We start from the raw sequence: 17,521 nt of genomic DNA, 5'->3' as shown, positions 1-17,521 counted from the left end.
TGGCACAAAAAGAACGCACGGTGAACGACGTTGAGTTGACGAGTTATCCGTGAAAACGTGTATTGTCGGCCGCTTAATATTTGGGCATATATTGAAGAGCAGTCTGACAGGTCGCTGCTTGAGGCATTTTCTTGTTGTTTCGAGGGTTATATGGCATGGTTTGCAGTGGTGGCAGTGTCCAGGGTGGTATGTTTTGTGGCATAATCGGGGACACCTGAGGAGATACTGAGACAGATATGCTTACGACGGCCTGACCAAAGCTTGACGTAGCAGTGGTTCTAGAAATATCCTTGCACATATTATCTCCCATAAGCTAGACAAAACTCGCCGCAGCTCGAAACAACTGCCTTAGAGTATGTCTTGTCCTTCCGAAGAGGTCGTCTCGCGTAGGAAATAGTAGCAAAGTTGGATGCCTGTTTCTTGACATGCTTGTTCGCATGAGACACTTCGAATTCAGCTCAGACACACGATACTTTCAGCTTGTAGCGATATGTAGCGATATGTACCTGTATGAACCTGTAGCGATATGTGTATCCATGTGTATGTACACTGCATGTGCAGTGTATGCACAATGTTTGTACAGCCTATGCAAAGCCACGTGGAGTGCACATTGAATACGTAGCCGCGTAGGTATATAAAAGGATAGATTATTCGAATTTTTAAGTGAAGCGGAAAGAGGCTTCTTTCCACAGAGGCACCTCCTCCCTCGCTCTTTTCTTAGTGACGCCACTGCCAGTACGCAGATTGGAGGGTTTCTAACGTTGACTGACGAACAGGTTAACGCATGTATCGAGGAAATAGCTGTATGGTTACGCGAGGTCAAACAAAAAGACAAATATCGCCGCAAAGCCAATGAATAGCATTGCGCGAGACCAAAGCGACACACTCGACGTGTCGCGTTACACAGAGATCGATTATATCTGGAGGGAAATGGTACTTTACAAGCCTCACAAAACGACGTGTTGCGTCCACTCCCTTTCGGCCCTGCCGTATTATGACATACGCTATAACTAGCGAGCAAAACAACAATCACCGTGCCGTGAACTCGCAGTACGCGGGCAGAAGAATGTTTTGCAGGTTGTTTAGCGGGTTGTTTGTTCACTATGATGACCTGCTTGTAGTGCCCGCTATTCGGGGAGCGCAAACACGTGCTGCGTATGTTAGCCAACTCATTTGGCGTCGAAGCACTCCAGACGACGGGTGAAATTATATCGAAGACATTTCCAGCGGCAATGCGTTTGACGGTCATGCAGGTCTTTAGCAATGAGATCAAACAACTGGCCAAGACGCTGAAGTGTGAATGTTGGCGCATTTCTAAGCTCTTGGTTACATATATACTATCTCGTCGATATAGATGGAGAAAGCGTGACATGCACGTCGCATTAGGCGCGTTGCCTTCGTGTCGGTAAACAAAAGAAGACGCGGTACGCGAGCAAATACGCGCGCGCTAGAGCAGGGAAAACGAGAAGCCACTTCAACGACACAAGGGACACAAGAAAGCCAAATGCAAGGATTCCGCTGGCGACTGCTTTGTCAAACGCTACCGCTGTCGAGAGGCGAGAAGGGGTGGGAGCGTGCGGGTGTTGTCAGTCAAATCTAGTCGAAGTAGTGGAGGCTGGAGGGGTCGTTTAATGAAAAAACTGTCCGTTCATTCAAGCAACTGGAGGAATTTGGGACGCTGTATAATCCGTGAGAATGCACTTCGATCTACATCACCATGTTCTGTATCCATGTATAGACAGCGATCTTTGGCACTTCATCAGGCCCTCTGAGTGATAAGCCAAACGGGTGCAATTTCTTTATTTTCCATTTAGTGATTCTGAACGGCTAGTAAAAAGCCTATTTACACGTAGAAAAAGTGTGTCGGTTGCTGCCTCTCTTCTCTTTGTGATGCTTTGAATTACCTTCTGGAGCGTCCATACTCTATGGAATAACTATGGTCATAACTCTATGGAAGAGTTAGAAGCTGCTATGGCGCTATGTAGGTGTACGTCTTCACCAGGACCCGATGGCATAACATATACTGCTTTGCGCCACCTAGGCAGAGAAGCACGAAGAGAACTCCTCAGCCTTTTTAATAGTTCATGGCAAGATGGTGTCGTCCCACAGGAATGGAAACGCAGCCGCCTGGTACCGCTTCTAAAAGCAGGAAAGTCACCGCTCGAACTGGCATCCTATCGGCCTATAGCTCTTGCCAGCTGCGTCGGGAAGCTCATGGAACGTATGATCCTCATGCGTCTCGAATGGTACCTTGAACACCATAAAATTTACCCTGACTCTATGGCGGGATTTCGACGCGGTCGTTCATCGATTGACAGTGTCATCGATCTAGTATCATCTGTGGAACAACAAAGATCTCGGAAGCGATTACCAGTAGCGCTCTTTCTTGACGTGAAAGGCGCTTACGACAACGTTTCCCATCAAACCATTCTAGACGCACTTCTGACAATTGAACTAGGAGGGCGAGTATATCGATGGGTCAGTAACTACTTGACACAAAGGTCCTTGTTCGTACGAACGGAAGATGGTCCGACTACCGACCACTACACATGCCGAGGCGTTCCCCAAGGCGGTGTTCTAAGCCCTATTCTTTTCAACCTCGCGCTTCTTGGGCTGGCCGAATCCCTACCGGAAACAGTGAGTGTTTCAATCTACGCCGACGACATCTGCATCTGGACATCAGCGGTCACTCGCCTGCAGGTTCGCGCACGGCTACAGAAAGCAGCAACACAGGCATCTGACTACCTTCACACACAAGGCCTTACCATCTCAACAGAAAAATGTGCATTAGTCGCTTTTACGCGAAAAACGATGACTCCTTATCCAGTATGCATCAATGGTCAGCCTATCTCCTACAAGAGAAATCACCGGTTTTTGGGCGTCATTGTAGACCGGGACCTCATTTGGAGCCCTCATGTTGCCCACTTAAAGAAGAAGCTCACATCTATTGTTCACGTCTTCAAGTTCATCGCCGGCAAAACATGGGGATCGTCAGTGGGCTCCATGCTACAGTTATATCGAGCACTGTTCATCGGATTGCTACGCTATAGCTCCCCCGTGCTTGCTAAAACATGCAAGTCAAATCTTCGAGAACTTCAGAGCGTGCAGGCGCAGGCACTACGTGTTTGCCTAGGCCTTCCGCGCAGCGCCTCGACAGCTGGAACCATTATAATGGCTCAAGACCATCCGATCACGACATACATTAGCACCGAAACGCTTAGAGACCATGTTCGTCATGTTTCACGGATGCAGTCAAGCTCTCTTGCGTGCCTGCCAGAACGACGACCACAGGCGTCCTTCTCCAACAAGGTCAGCATCCATCGTGCCTCCTTACCATCGGGTTTCACACCCTCTGCACGTTCAACCTCAGCTTTGTGGTGTTTAAAACAACCTGAAGTGCGTCTTACGATTCCAGGGATAAGAAAGAAGACCGACCTGCCTACCTTGGCCTTGAAGCAAGCAGCTCTGGATTGTTTGCACCCTTCCTACTTTGATCGAGTACATATATATACGGATGGCTCTTCCACTCAGAGCAGCTCCACCAGCGCAGTGGTTATACCATCCCGTTCAATAAGCATCCAATACAAGATTTCTCACTTGACAACATCGACTAGTTCGGAGCTTGTTGCCCTCCGAGGTGCCGTTGATTATATTAATAACCAACCGGCTAATCGGTGGGCTATATTCTGCGATTCGAAGGCGGCCTTACAATGTCTTCTGGCATCTCTTCGTCGCGGGTCATGTGAACAACTCGTGTCGGAGATACGAGAAATGCACCATCACATGATCGCGAAAGGACACGACGTCGTGTTTCAGTGGCTGCCTGGTCATTGCGGTATCTCCGGCAACGACCTCGCTGACGAAGCTGCTAGAAAAGCTCACGAGGGAGCAACCCTTGTTTTAATACCTTTATCGCGGACCGACGCAGCCCAACACTTAGGCAAGCTAGCGCACTCTTTGACATTGGAGAAGTGGCACACACCTGAATTCACTCACCATCGCTTGCATTCCCTCGATCCATCTATGCAACTGCGGCTGTTACCAGGTCTTCCGCGAAATGAGGAAACAGTGCTGTGCCGCTTACGTTTGGGCGTCGCATTCACAAATGCTTATGCATTTCTGATTGGAATGGCTGATAGCGCCGAGTGCAAAGCCTGCGGTATCGAGGAAACCATAGAACACCTACTGTGCTACTGCCCATCTTATGAAAATGAAAGGCAAGACCTCTGCACAGCTCTCAATCAGCTAGATGGAAAGCCGTTCACCTTGAACAAGATCTTGGGATCATGGCCTCGCATATCACAGCTACAAAAGGCCACAAAAGCGCTGCTGCGATATTTGAAAGCGACCGGATTGAGTCAGCGTCTGTGATCCGGACTGAGTGACCGACTGATATCTCCAGTGGACTTTCTCTCTTTTTTTTTAATCTTTCCGTCCCCCTTTCCCTTTCCCCAGTGTAGGGTAGCCAACCGGGCTCAGTCCTGGTTAACCTCCCTACCTTTCATTTATCATTTTCTCTCTCTCTCTCTCTTGAATTACCTTCTGTGGAAAGGCTGCTCAGCGTTCTATAACAAAGAACTGCGTTGAGCCGCTGATACTATGGTAGTGTTATACCTTCTTGGACAGCTCGAAGGCCACAAGTTGTATTGACATCTGGTTCGTATCAAGCTACACTCTCCGAAAAAGAAAGATCGCGCCTGTTACTAACTAAACGCTAGAAACTGTTTGTCACAAAGTTAACGAAGATTCTAGTAAGGGCCATTACTAATGACGTCGGTAGTTGCATTTACTACCCAAAGGAAGTGATATATACGACTAGCACAGGTAGTCAGTTAAGGACCATACATTGTAATGGCACTGTTATATAGTGGCATTCTTACCCAATTAATTTAGTGCGGCCTGTTTTGATTACAAGCGGCACTTCCATTGCCAATAAATAATCAGGTCACTCCTTTTCTAAAAGCGTAACGAAGTCCACATGGCCATACGGTATAGTGATAATTACAACACCATCGACTAATGGCACGTAATGGTCATGACAGGGACACAGCTGTCGTGTAGCAAGCTGCACTTGCACAGAAAGGAACAAATGACGAAGCAGAACAACGCATCACAGAATACAACAATTACGACACTATACGCGACAAGTTTCTATAGACATCCGTATAGGTACGCCGTATAGCCGTATAGCCGTATAGCCGTATAGGAGCAGAAGTTGTACCGATGGGCACCTATGTATTTTGATAAGCAAACCCCCCAATGCTAGAAAACTTTATTACGATAAAGTACAGCGTGCACGTGCGTGCTCCACAACGCAGAATGTGAGTATTAATCAAACACGACGATAAAAAGCTATAGCTTGTTTGCACTTTGCATTTAGACCGCCGCTACATAGCATAACAGGGCACGGGTGAGACGAGGTATTACCTTTTACTAACTGATCTGTGCAACATAGTGACAGCTAACTAAAAACAGTGTTTACTAAGTTTGAATTATCGAGGGTGGTAAACAGATAGCAATCACGTAACAATGGGTGGTAAATATGGTAATTGCACCCGTTACTACCATTTTACCAATTTTTTTTTTCTAAGAGAGTGCACTTCCAAGTGATTTATTTAGCGCACTGATGTGTAAACAGGGTCAAGTTGCCCCTGTCCAATTGTATCAGTTTGTATTACTCAGGTGCCGCAAAAAAAAAAAAAAAGAAGAACAGTACAGTTAAGCTCCATTGACTAGGAAGCGTGTACGGAAGCAGTGAATAGAAGAATTACAGCCGCAACCGGGAACGCCAAGCGCTAGCCCATGATAACTTGCCGATTAAAAAAAAATTTAATCGCACTACAATCAAGCACGAGCATATATTTTCTCGTCCTTCTTTCCCCTTCTCTCGCAGTTCTCCTCCTATAGACCTTTTTTGTCTATGTGCGCAGTTCGAAATGAACTAATCGGAATATGCAAGCTAGTCCCGAAACTGCACGAATAACTCTGGCTGACCAAACTGCGGAACAGATTAATTAGACTTCAATCGCGTTATTCTACTGTGTTTTATCAATGTCGAAGGCCTCGCCTCAGGCCATCCCAACCAACTAGGTGTAGAGCGCAGATGAAAACGAACTGCTTCTCCTGAGTGAAACAGACTCGTATCACGAAAGAAGCTTGGGGTGTAACCGCAATTTTCGTGTAGGATCGCATGAAGATTGAATATTGAATGATCCATCGGTCTTCGTCGCTTAGCGATGTCTTGAACAGGCTTGCTGTGTATAAAAATAACTTTAACTTCTTCCATGATACAAAATTGGTATCTCGTATTTCCTTCTTTGTTTCATTTTTGTTTTTGTTTTTTGTTGTGAGCTCATCCGAGTCAACGAAGTGATCGAAACACGGGCGGAAATTGCCTGGTTCTTTTCCTTTTCACTGTAGATGTGTACATTTAGCTGGGAGATGAGATTTAGAGACTGGAAGCATGTGCTGCATGCTACACAATTTCGCTTTTTCAATGGAATACATGTTCTTGACAAGTCACCCTATTCAGCGATTCTTCTATATGATTGCTTGCAGTCTCACGAGAGCATTCATAAACGTAAGAAAACGAAGCGGGTTGTTCCGTTCAGAGATCTGACTCGTGCGGTTCGAAGAACTGTCGAAGCTTTTTTTTTTTAGCGTCTTTGTAGGCAAGAAAGGAGATGAATTGGCGTCTTAGACTGGCGCGTGAGTCGTGTATATTCTATGACGAGTAGTCATAGAATAAAATAAATGAATAAATTATAGCGTCAGGGCTATAACAGGGCAGTATATTTTGAGACAATCGCGAGTTGCACAGACGACCGGCGCTTGTGTCGGCGCCAATCTGCAATATTAACGCTCGCGGAATTTTGAAACATGGACGTCATCTGCACATTTTGGGTTTTAGGGAGCCTACGGAAAGGCACACCGGGTAAGCATTGATGGATAGGTACGGAACTAAAAACTGACCCACACGAAAAAGAAAAAGAAAAGTAAGCGAAAAGCAACCAAACAAAAGAGAAAACCATCCAGTACGAATTGACATGCGCGAGAACACACTTTTGTGGGTAGTAAATTAACTCTTCTAGAAGAGTAAACACGCGCAGAAAAACTCGGAGCGGATTAGTTAAGATGTTGCCGAGGTGCGTTGGGTGTTAAAGACCGTTCCGTCAACGCGAGTGTAGCCAGCCGTAGCGCATACGAATCTGAACGTGCGTATGGCGTAGAGCCACGTTCCCCTTCTCGTCAGGGAGGCTTAGGCTGAGCGTCGAGGTCGTTCTAGAGCCCGTTCTCGAGCCCGTTCTCGTGCTGTACAGTCAGGCGAGCAATCTGGAGGGTCAAGGCGTGGCTCTTAGTTTTCATTTTGTGCATGTCTGACCCTGCCATTGGTTAAATCCTAGTCTGGACGAAGTAATCAACGGAGTACAATAATCTTCGCTCAGACGAACCCGAAAGAAAAAAAAAATAAGGTCAATAGTATAAAAAATGCTCTCTTTTCAAAAGCTTCTCTCAAGAAAAGTGATTACATAAAAGAAAAACATTATTTGAGGTAGACCCCAGTATGAGAATCCCCCCCAAAACACGTAAAATAAAGGTTTATTGTACTTACGCCACTGAAAGCATTGGTTTATGCGCGTTTTACCCAGCTTGCTCGAAAGTTCTCGAGTCAGCGTTTTCAAGCAAACGGCCCAAACATTGTGCCGACATTATAAGCTGCATAACGCTGAGCGCTACTTGGTCTAGCGGCTCTGTGACAACGTCCTCGCCTTTGTTACCAGCCAGCAGGGACGCTTCGGATTCTTCGGTTTATATTTCTACTCTAAAAATTTACTCTCTTATTCACGTGTAAGCGTGTAAATTATTTTACAGTGTACGGTGCCTGCCTTGCATGTTCTCACATGCACGGTAAACTACAGGAACGGCTTCACGTCATACAGTCATCTTCAAGCCGTCGTCGTCACGTCTTCGTCGTCACACGGTGGTCATTGTACATTCATCGCTATGCACTCAACACATTCCATTGTTCTAATGCCGTCGTCGTCTTACCATCTTTGTCGTTCTATCGACGTCATCAAATCGTGCCTATGACGCAGTTGTCATGCCATCGTCGTCATACAGCCGTCCCGCAGTAATTCATCGTGACCATGACGTTGTCGTCACGACATTGTCGTACCGTCATTGTACTCGCACAGTCGTTGTCGTACAGTCGTCCTTATGTTATTGCCATCGTACGCTCATCGTCGTCCCACTGTCGTCATGCCGTCATCGTCGAGCTGTCATCGTTGTAATATTTTAATAATTTCAGAATCGTCATCCCATTGTCGTTGTGCCGTCGTCCTCAGAGCACCTTCGGCCACGCCAGGGTGGGATTAGAAATAGAGCGAGCGCTCGAGCATCAGAGAGGAGTGTAAGGCCGAAACGAGAACGCTATACAAAACGTCCCTTAAATTTGAATTGACGAAGCGGCACCTTCACAGCCGCAAGCAATGCGGTGAGCTCTATGTCGCGAGCGAAAATGCCCAGCCGCACACCACAACTGACGCTCAAACATTCGCGTTACGCAATCGGAACAATACTGGGATATTTTATCTCTGAACGCGCGGGGTACGTATCCCTCGTTTTCACGTCATGAGTAAATTTTGCGTAACGTTGACCAATAGGACGTGTTGACTTTTGCGTTAAACCGTGTTGGTCTTTGTTACACCGAAACGCTTCGAGTTTCTGGATCAAAAGAGTACCCTGTCGGTAATGTTGCTGGAAAGCTGTACAATGAAAAGTTTGGTGAGCTGGTGACTTGGTTTGCACTTCAGAACGGCGTGAGTGGATTGTGCGCACAGAGAGGCGGCAGAGGACAAAACTGTAGAAGGGACGCATGCTGCTCTGATTTGGCGCCGTAATGACACAATCTTTTGATGAACAGGCGGTAACGAGGGCTTCCAACGTTCTGATGAAGAAAGGAAAAAAAAAAAAAAAAACTAATCACGCCGAACCTCAACTCCTCGTCAAAATAAACATGAAATTGGCGGAAGTCTGAAAAAAATAAAAATAAAATATTGTTGCGCGCCATACAGTTCCTTCTGCAAGAGTGGTGAAACGTGTTTACCTTGGGCCCAGCCAATGAGAGCGCGAGTGACTCAAGTACTTTTACCGTCCGTTCATACCGAATAAAACAATTGGTGGAGCACAAGCATTGCGGCTCTGACAGAACGGAATAAATACGATGAGAAAGGGTTCCTTTATTTTTTCAAGTGCGCACGTCAGTGCGAATTCTTCATGTATGGGCCATACCATATATTAAGTACACGAAAGGCGAATTTTAACTGACAGATGTATGAGCTTTACTGAGTTACTTAGTCGGATGTTTTTTTTGCCTTCGGGTTCTTACCACAGGCATTTATCTCACATTATGCTAACGATATGATATATATAGCGCACTGATACGCCACCGGCTGCTCCTTTTTGCCGTTATCATGAGAGAATCGTGTTCATTATATCGAGGTAGATCACAGATGCTGCCGTTACAATTAAAAATGTGCACCTTTATGAAGATTACCGCGATAACCGCGTATACTCTGTCGTTTAATATTCCTGCTACTAATATTCCTGATACAGAAATGAGATTGGCAGATGCGCCGCTGAGGGCAAGTTGTTAGGCGACTGAAAGGTAAACAGAAAAAAAAGATACCGATGACCACGATACTCTCTAATGGGAAATTTGAGTGCAGCTCTACACGTGTTTTGATTGCGCGATATATTGAGGCAAATATACAATCAGATTAAAAATATTATGGCGCCGCTCGTAGCCTCGTGCGGCACTCTGCCTTCCTCCTCGCCCTTTCGCCATACTCTGCTCCTCCACTTTCCTCCTCGCGCACTCTTCTTTCATCTCCCGCTGCGCTCCGCGTTCGCTTTCATTGTTCGCTATGCTTGTTCGCTCGGTTAGGCCGAGGAACGACGCCGATCGAGGCACGCCGGCGCTCAACGCAGGAACGGGCGCCTATACCGCTGTCATACGGGAAGATGTAATGTCATTCGGTCTCTTGCGTTGCTACACAGTAAAATATAATGGCATTCGCAAATGATAGCACTGATGATCTGGAGCGAAATCTTTGAAATTCAAAGAAATGTTGTGCCTATTAAAACGTTCAAGTACTTTTACGAGTACTTTTAAAACGGACGAAAACATTTTGACGCCAATTATTCACAACCAAAAACACTTCGATCAACACATCCAATGTGGCCGACCGCGGCGACAGACTCCTGATGCAAAGAGAAATAACGCTTGAGCACAGCACGTGGTGAAAATATCATAGCGTTAGAAATAATTATGCCTTCTTATAGGTCTAAAAAATATCTTCTGACTTTGCTGATGCACGCATTATTTTTTCATGTTGCGTGTCTATCTGGGGTCAAGATTATACATTCGGTTCGAAATCGAATGCGAATGAGTTCCCCTAACTCATTCGATGGCAAATGTAATTTCATTCGAATGACATTCAGTTTTCCCGTGTGAATCCCGATTAGTGGGATTATATGCGAATGCCATTCGATTCAAGTGACATTAAATCTTCCTGTGTGAGAGGGGTATAAGAACTGTGCTCTAAAAGTATGGGGAACCAAATGCAGTTGCTATTGAAGTCTGCGTTTAGCGTTTAGCGTGGTTTTTCGTAGCACCATGTTGCACTATGTGTTACGTGCGGTGCTCCCTGTACCACCCTTCCTTATACGTACGCGGGCGCCAATTGGTTTTTCGGGCACCACTTCCTCGAGGACTAGTTTGGAATCATCGATGTGTTTGTGACTGCCTCTGGCCGACCAGAGGCGCAGCGTCTCCAACGACATCGTCTGCATGTTCGGCCAAACGCACGACATCTCAACAACAGCGTCTCAAACACTAGCTGTCCCTAAGAAAGCGCGAGCGCCCACCTCTAGCCACCCTACTATTGTGCTGTTTTTTACTCCTTTGTTAGACTGCACTATCTTCGAGATCGGCCAGCGAAAGCGGTTAGACCCTAGAAAATAGCGGTTAGTTCCCGAACAAAGCTAACTGCATTAAAACGCAGACATTGAGAAAGAAAAAAGGAGCGTACAAATTAACGCAACGCGCCGTGTTTGTTTACGCACTCTTCGCTGTTCTTCCCCTGCGTGTTCACGTGTTCGTGTTCTAAGAAACATTTAGAAGTTCGGAGGAGAGCAATGCTCTCCCGCGCGGGCCACGTGATTTGCCCCTTCTCCTGCCTGTCCCCTCTGTCCCTTCCTAGCTTATTTTTGACGCCAGGTTATCATTTTAGGCAACAGCCAGTGGCGGGTTTACAAGGCCGTCCTTCCACCACCCCTCCCGCTTCCTCTCCTCCCTCTCCACGTCTCTACTGCCGTTTTGTCGCAGCGGGGGATAGACTTTGCCGAAGCGCTAATGGGTCCCGTACTAATTAGGTTAGCTGTGAACGGACTGGTCGCGAAGTCGAGTAATCTGGAAGACGTGCTGTATGTAGTACTTCATGCGTGGAGCAGTGCTGAGTGGCCTCGCGAAGAAAAAAAAAAGAGAATGCAGTTTTTTTTTTTGTCCACAGGCGACGCGTCATAATGAACAAGGTCCTATCGCCCTTTCTTTCCTATCCTTTATTCCTTTATCCTATCCTATTCCTTTATTTCCTATGTCCTATCCTTTCTTTTGTTTGTTTTTTTCTTCTTTGTCGGAGGTAGACGCACATGCGCATGCCCAAAGTGCGGGCGCTGCGTGGCAGGTGGGAAGGACTCTAGGCGGGACGCGCTTCTTTTGATTTGGCAAGGTGGTGTTTTCATCCTTTTTTAAAAGTCAAGCTGAGGAGCGTAACTTAATAGAGACGGGGCGGCGGCGTAACGTTCCGCGGCGTCAATAAAGAAAAAAAAAAAAACATCTAAATGACATCAAGAACTCCGCGGGCGTGAATTTCCCTGCAAGGCAATGCAAACAGACGTGGGTAAGTTGTAAAAAAACATTGTTAGAGGCGAGAACAGCGTAAAATAAAATCTAAGCCCGCACTATTATTTGGACAGCGTTCACACCATTTCCGTTTGATCGACGTTGCCTTAAAAAATAAGGCTATTTTTCACGAAAGGGGCGATGTATTGAAAGCGATAGCAAGGTTTAGCTTTTGAGCCGAAGCTCTTCAGGCAGTGTTCTAACCATACGCGAGGGCGACATGTTGGTGGCGAGAGAGCAACTGCTGCTACAGGCCGCCGAAATATATCCACAGCAGCAGCCGTTGGGCACCTCACAACGCTCTCGTGACAAGGAGGGCCGCCAACGAAGTTTGCAGCTTGAACGGTACTGTCCGTTCCGCCGCTTAAAGAACTTTAGGTACCACGGTGTGGTATACAAGCACGGAGCTGCGATGCAGCAACGCTAGTACGTGTTACACACAGCGCTCACGCCAGCCGAGGGAACCAGAACGTTATAGTGGCTCCGTTGCGGAGTTGATTGAGCGGAGGCGTGAGGATGCGTCCACTTCGCTTCCTCGTTATTTTTTTTTTGCAGCCAAAAGCGAACGGCGCGTATCTGGCGTCTCTGGAGACCTGCTAACCCATCACGCGCGGGCCGCGCATGCGCGTCGATATCGCGACAGCACGACGGCGACGGCGCGACTGTGCCTCGAGGTTGTCCAAGTTTCAATAAGGATCGTGCGCCGCGCTGACTCGGTGGCCATTGCGTTTCGGCTGCTGATCACAAGGTCGCGGTTTGGATTCCCGGAAGTGGCAGAGAGAGAAAGCTTTATTAAATGTCCTTGCTGGGGCCAAGCAGGGGCGGGGGCCGTGAGACTAGCCCCACCAAAGTGGCAGCAGCATAAATTCGGGAGCAAACTGCAAAAGTGCTTTTGTAAGTGGAGGGCTTCATATGCGACTTGCAGAAGCCCACGGGATCAAAATTAATCTGCACACCTCTGCTGCGGCGGGCACCTCATAACCCTAGTATTCCTTCGGGAGGTTAATCCTCGGGATTCGAATAAAAAATAAGGAATAATAAAATAGCTCAAGCAGCCTTTCCGGAATGCACATAGTGATCCACCGTGGTTTGCATAAATTAATATGACTGATGGTAGTTTACGTTCCGAAGGTTCAACGGTAATATTCCTTAAAATTAAGGCCGGCCTTTCGAAAAAAAATTTGTCAACATACAAATCTTTAACGTGCATTATCGTTTTCGCACCGAGGCTTTTTTCCGTATTAAGAACTTAATTTCGGGTGGTGTTTGGCTGCCCGCTCTTATAACCCGATTCGGTTTTTAGGGTGCCCTGTTAAAGAATATTTAAATTTCTGGAGACCCGATATTTTCCCCCTTTACTTGAATGCGCGCTGACGCCCGACAAGAGCTAAATGAAGTCGACTGGCTCGGACTTGCGCCCGATCGATGCTTACGGCAGCAAGCAAAGTTCGTGTTTGTGGACTGAGCTGCTGAAAAGGGGGGTACGTGGACAAATTTCCTGCCGCCAAAGCCTCGTGCTTACTCAAGACGTTATCAGGTCCCATTTATGACGCACTGTGTACACAATCCGCTACACTAGTTTAAGGGAGCCGCTGCGGTCCTCCAAGTTTTTATTTTTTTTATAATTGGCTTTTCACCGTGTAATTTCGTGCTTGGTTTATGGTTTTCGCTGGCATAACGATTTTTCACCTTCTGAAATTGATTTCAAACCTGTGGAAATTTTGCATGCTGTGGGCTTTTCCTAAAATTTATTTTTATACAATCTTTTCTTCAGTCACGCACTCACTGCAAAAATGAATGGAAGCCCTAATGCGGTTGCTGTCCAAGTTACTAGAAGGCTGGCAGATTCGCAACTGCACTGTGTGCTTTAAGTACCCTGTGCCTCGTTGCATTCGCTTTATCATGTCAATACTGTTCTTCGACATCCTGCGGCACACGCTCTGCAAACACGTGCGGTTCGTTCGACTGGCAGCCTCGTCACTGCTGTACAGAGTCGGCCCATACTGTACGGCTCTCACCCAATCACAGCCACAGCCCTGCCACAGCCCCGATGCTTCAGTGGAGCATATTCTTACTCGCCATAGTGGCTATGGCATTGCGCTGCTAAGCACAAGGTCGCGGGTTCGAGTCCCGGCCATGGCGGCCGCATTTCGATGGGGACGAAATACAAACACGCCGGCGTACCGGGCATTGGGTGGACGTTGAAGAAACCGGGGTGGTCAAAATTTTGCCGGAGTCTCTCACTGCGGCGCGCCTCATAATCAGGTCACGGTTTCGGCCTCTAAAGCTTTACAATTTAATCTGTAATTTACACATACCTATAGAATACTCTCGATGAGATTAAAATCGGGTCTGCATATGGAACCGCCGCTTCAACCTTATTGGCGGACGCCTTTTATAAGTCAGCTGAGTGCCTTGAACCGTGGTTGTGCCGCGATAAGCAGAGGAGCACCGGCAGTGCCAACTTCTTAGTCGATAGCAATCTCATGGAATGCCTCTGAGTGCCAGTTTGCGGCAGTTCTAGTTCCATTTCAGTGTTAAGCATTCCAATTATCATTGCGATTAGTATTTCTTGCCTACTTCAGCCTTTTCGAACCCGTGCGTTCGTTCGCCCTTCCGTTCGTCCTCTTACCCCAAGCTAGGGGCCCCAATGTCTGCTATGTTCGGCCACTAGGTGGAGATCTGTGATGCAGTAGTTATCATCATCATCATCAGCATCATCATAATCCTGGTTACGCCCACTGCAGGGCAAAGGCCTCTCCCATACTTCTCCATCAACTCCGGTCATGTACTAATTGTGGCCATGTCGTCCCTGCAAACTTCTTAATCGCATCCACCCACCTAACTTTCTGCCGCCCCCTGCTACGCTTCCCTTCCCTTGGAATCCAGTCCGTAACCCTTAATGACCATCGGTTATCTTCCCTCCTCATTACATGTCCTGCCCATGCCCATTTCTTTTACTTGATTTCAACTAAGATGTCATTAACTCGCGTTTGTTCCCTCACCCAATCTGCTATTTTCTTATCCCTTAACGTTACACACATCATTCTTCTTTCCATAGCTCGTTGCGTCGACCTCAATTTAAGTAGAACCCTCTTCGTAAGCCTCCAGGTTTCTGCCCCGTAGGTGAGTACTGGTAAGACACAGCTGTTATACACTTTCCTCTTGAGGGATAGTGGCAACCTGCTGTTCATGATTTGAGAATGCCTGCCAAACGCACCCCTGCCCATTCTTATTCTTCTGGTTATTTCAGTCTCATGATCCGGATCCGCAGTCACTACCTGTCCTAAGTAGATGTATTCCCTTACCACTTCCAATGCCTCACTACCTATTGTAAACTGCTGTTCCCTTCCGAGACTGTTAAACATTACTTTAGTTTTCTGCAGATTAATTTTTAGGCCCACCCTTCGGCTTTACCTCTCCAGGTGAGTGAGCATGAATTGCAGTTGGTCCCCTGACATACTAAGCAAGGCAATATCATCAGCGAATCGCAAGTTACTAAGGTATTCTCCATTAACTCTTACCCCCAATTCTTCCCAATCCAGGTCTCTGAATACCTCCTGTAAACACGCTGTGAATAGCATTGGAGAGATCGTATCTCCCTGCCTGACGCCTTTCTTTATTGGGATTTTGTTGCTTTCTTTATGGAGGACTACGGTGGCTGTGGAGCCGCTATAGATATCTTTCACTATTTTTACATACGGCTCGTCTACACTCTGATTCCGTAATGCCTCCATGACTACTGAGGTTTCGACAGAATCAAACGCTTTCTCGTAATCAATGAAAGCTACATATAAGGGTTGGTTTTATTCCGCACATTTCTCTATCACCTGATTGATAGTCTGAATATGGTCGTTCCATATTCATCACTACAGCGCCGTGATGACTCTCGTCAGGCCACGCCGACTCAGTCTCGCGAGTTGTCGACTGCCTTGGGCCAATAGGAAGTGCTTGTGATGCCTTCGTCGTCGTTGTATCATCGCCATACTAGCTGTGTCATCCGACTCTCGTCCTGCCATTGCTATCACGACGTCCTCGTCGTACAGTCGTCATGCATTCGCTGTCACACCACCATCCTGATGCCGTCGCGGTCGTTCCGCCATCGTCACTCCAGCTTCGTCAGCAGACTCTCGTCACGCAATTACAGTCATACAGACTTTGTGATGCAGTCACCGTCACGTCATTGTCATGATATACTCATCGTCATCTCATTAAACTCATGCCGTTTCCAAATCATCGTCATCATTGTGTCGTCTTCATACAGTCATCGTCACGCATTCCTTGTCATACCATTGTCGTGATGCCGTCATGCCCTTGCCGTCATGCCCTTGCCGTCACGCCATCGTCATCACTTCAGTGACGTTATCCCATTGTCCTCATGTCGTCTATACCATAGCGTCTTCGTCGTTACATGGACGTCAACCCTTCTTCGTGATTCTATCGCAATTTTTCTGTCGTCATTCAGTAGTGAGTATTCCACCCTTGCTATGCCATCGTCGTCATTGCGTCGTGCAGGCCGTCGCTATCGTGCATTCTTTGTGATACAGACGTCATCATGACGTCGTGGGCATACCATGGTCGTTACTCCAGCTTCGTCATCCGACTCTCGTCACGCCGTCTTCATCCCACCATAGTCGTCACACAGGCTTTGTGATGCAGTTGTCGTCACGACATCGTCCTGATACCGTTGTCATGCCACCCTCGTCATACAGTTGTCATCATACAGTTCTTGTCATGTCCGCCATTGCCAGCCCATTGACGTCATTACCTCTCGGTCATTCTATTGTCGCCATTCCGTCGGCGGCATACAGTCACCGTCGTGCCGACATGCTCGCGGCCCTCTTAGGCAAGCGAGTGCCATAGCAAAGTGGGATGATACTGGAGTACTGGTGGCATACAGTCGAAGCAACGGAAGTCTCGAAATGACTATGCAGGTGTCAAATAAACGTGACATCGGAAATACGGTGCATCGCTGCATTGCTCGAATGCTAATCGCAGAACCATCGACAGTCATCGTGAGATGATTCCTGGCGTAACTTTTTTAAGTTTTGGGGCCCATCTTTATCTAAAGGTCTCTCAATGTAGTGTGGAGGCTGCTCCAAATAACTAGACCACGCTTCCTGCGCTGATCTTCGTGACGTGCTATACTTGTATGTTTCTGACTTGTTTGTGACGTTATTGCGTGTGCAGTGTTAATTTTTGTGTTTGTCTTGGTTTCTGCTTTTTTTTTATAAATGTATAGCAGTGTTCGAGACTTGGGTTCTAAAAAAAAAAGCCTACCCTCAAAATTCCTGCACATAATATTATTAACATAATAGCAGCAGCAGCAACAACAACGAACACGATAAAAATGAATACTTTGCTCATTTATGTGGTGTCACTTCTCAATTATGCATTACTATTTTATTCGTAGTCTTACCATTTGAATTTCACTTTTCCGACGGCGTTAACTGTGCGTGCAGCCGCCCGATTCTTTTTAGGCGAGCTCCTTCACACGAAGAGTGGGAGATGAAAACGAAAACTTCCAGCCGGCAAGACCAGATACGGTTGGCGGAA

This window comes from Dermacentor andersoni, chromosome 8 (assembly GCF_023375885.2).
Source record: "Dermacentor andersoni chromosome 8, qqDerAnde1_hic_scaffold, whole genome shotgun sequence".
Lineage (NCBI taxonomy): Eukaryota > Metazoa > Arthropoda > Arachnida > Ixodida > Ixodidae > Dermacentor > Dermacentor andersoni.
This window is presented reverse-complemented; position numbering follows the sequence as displayed.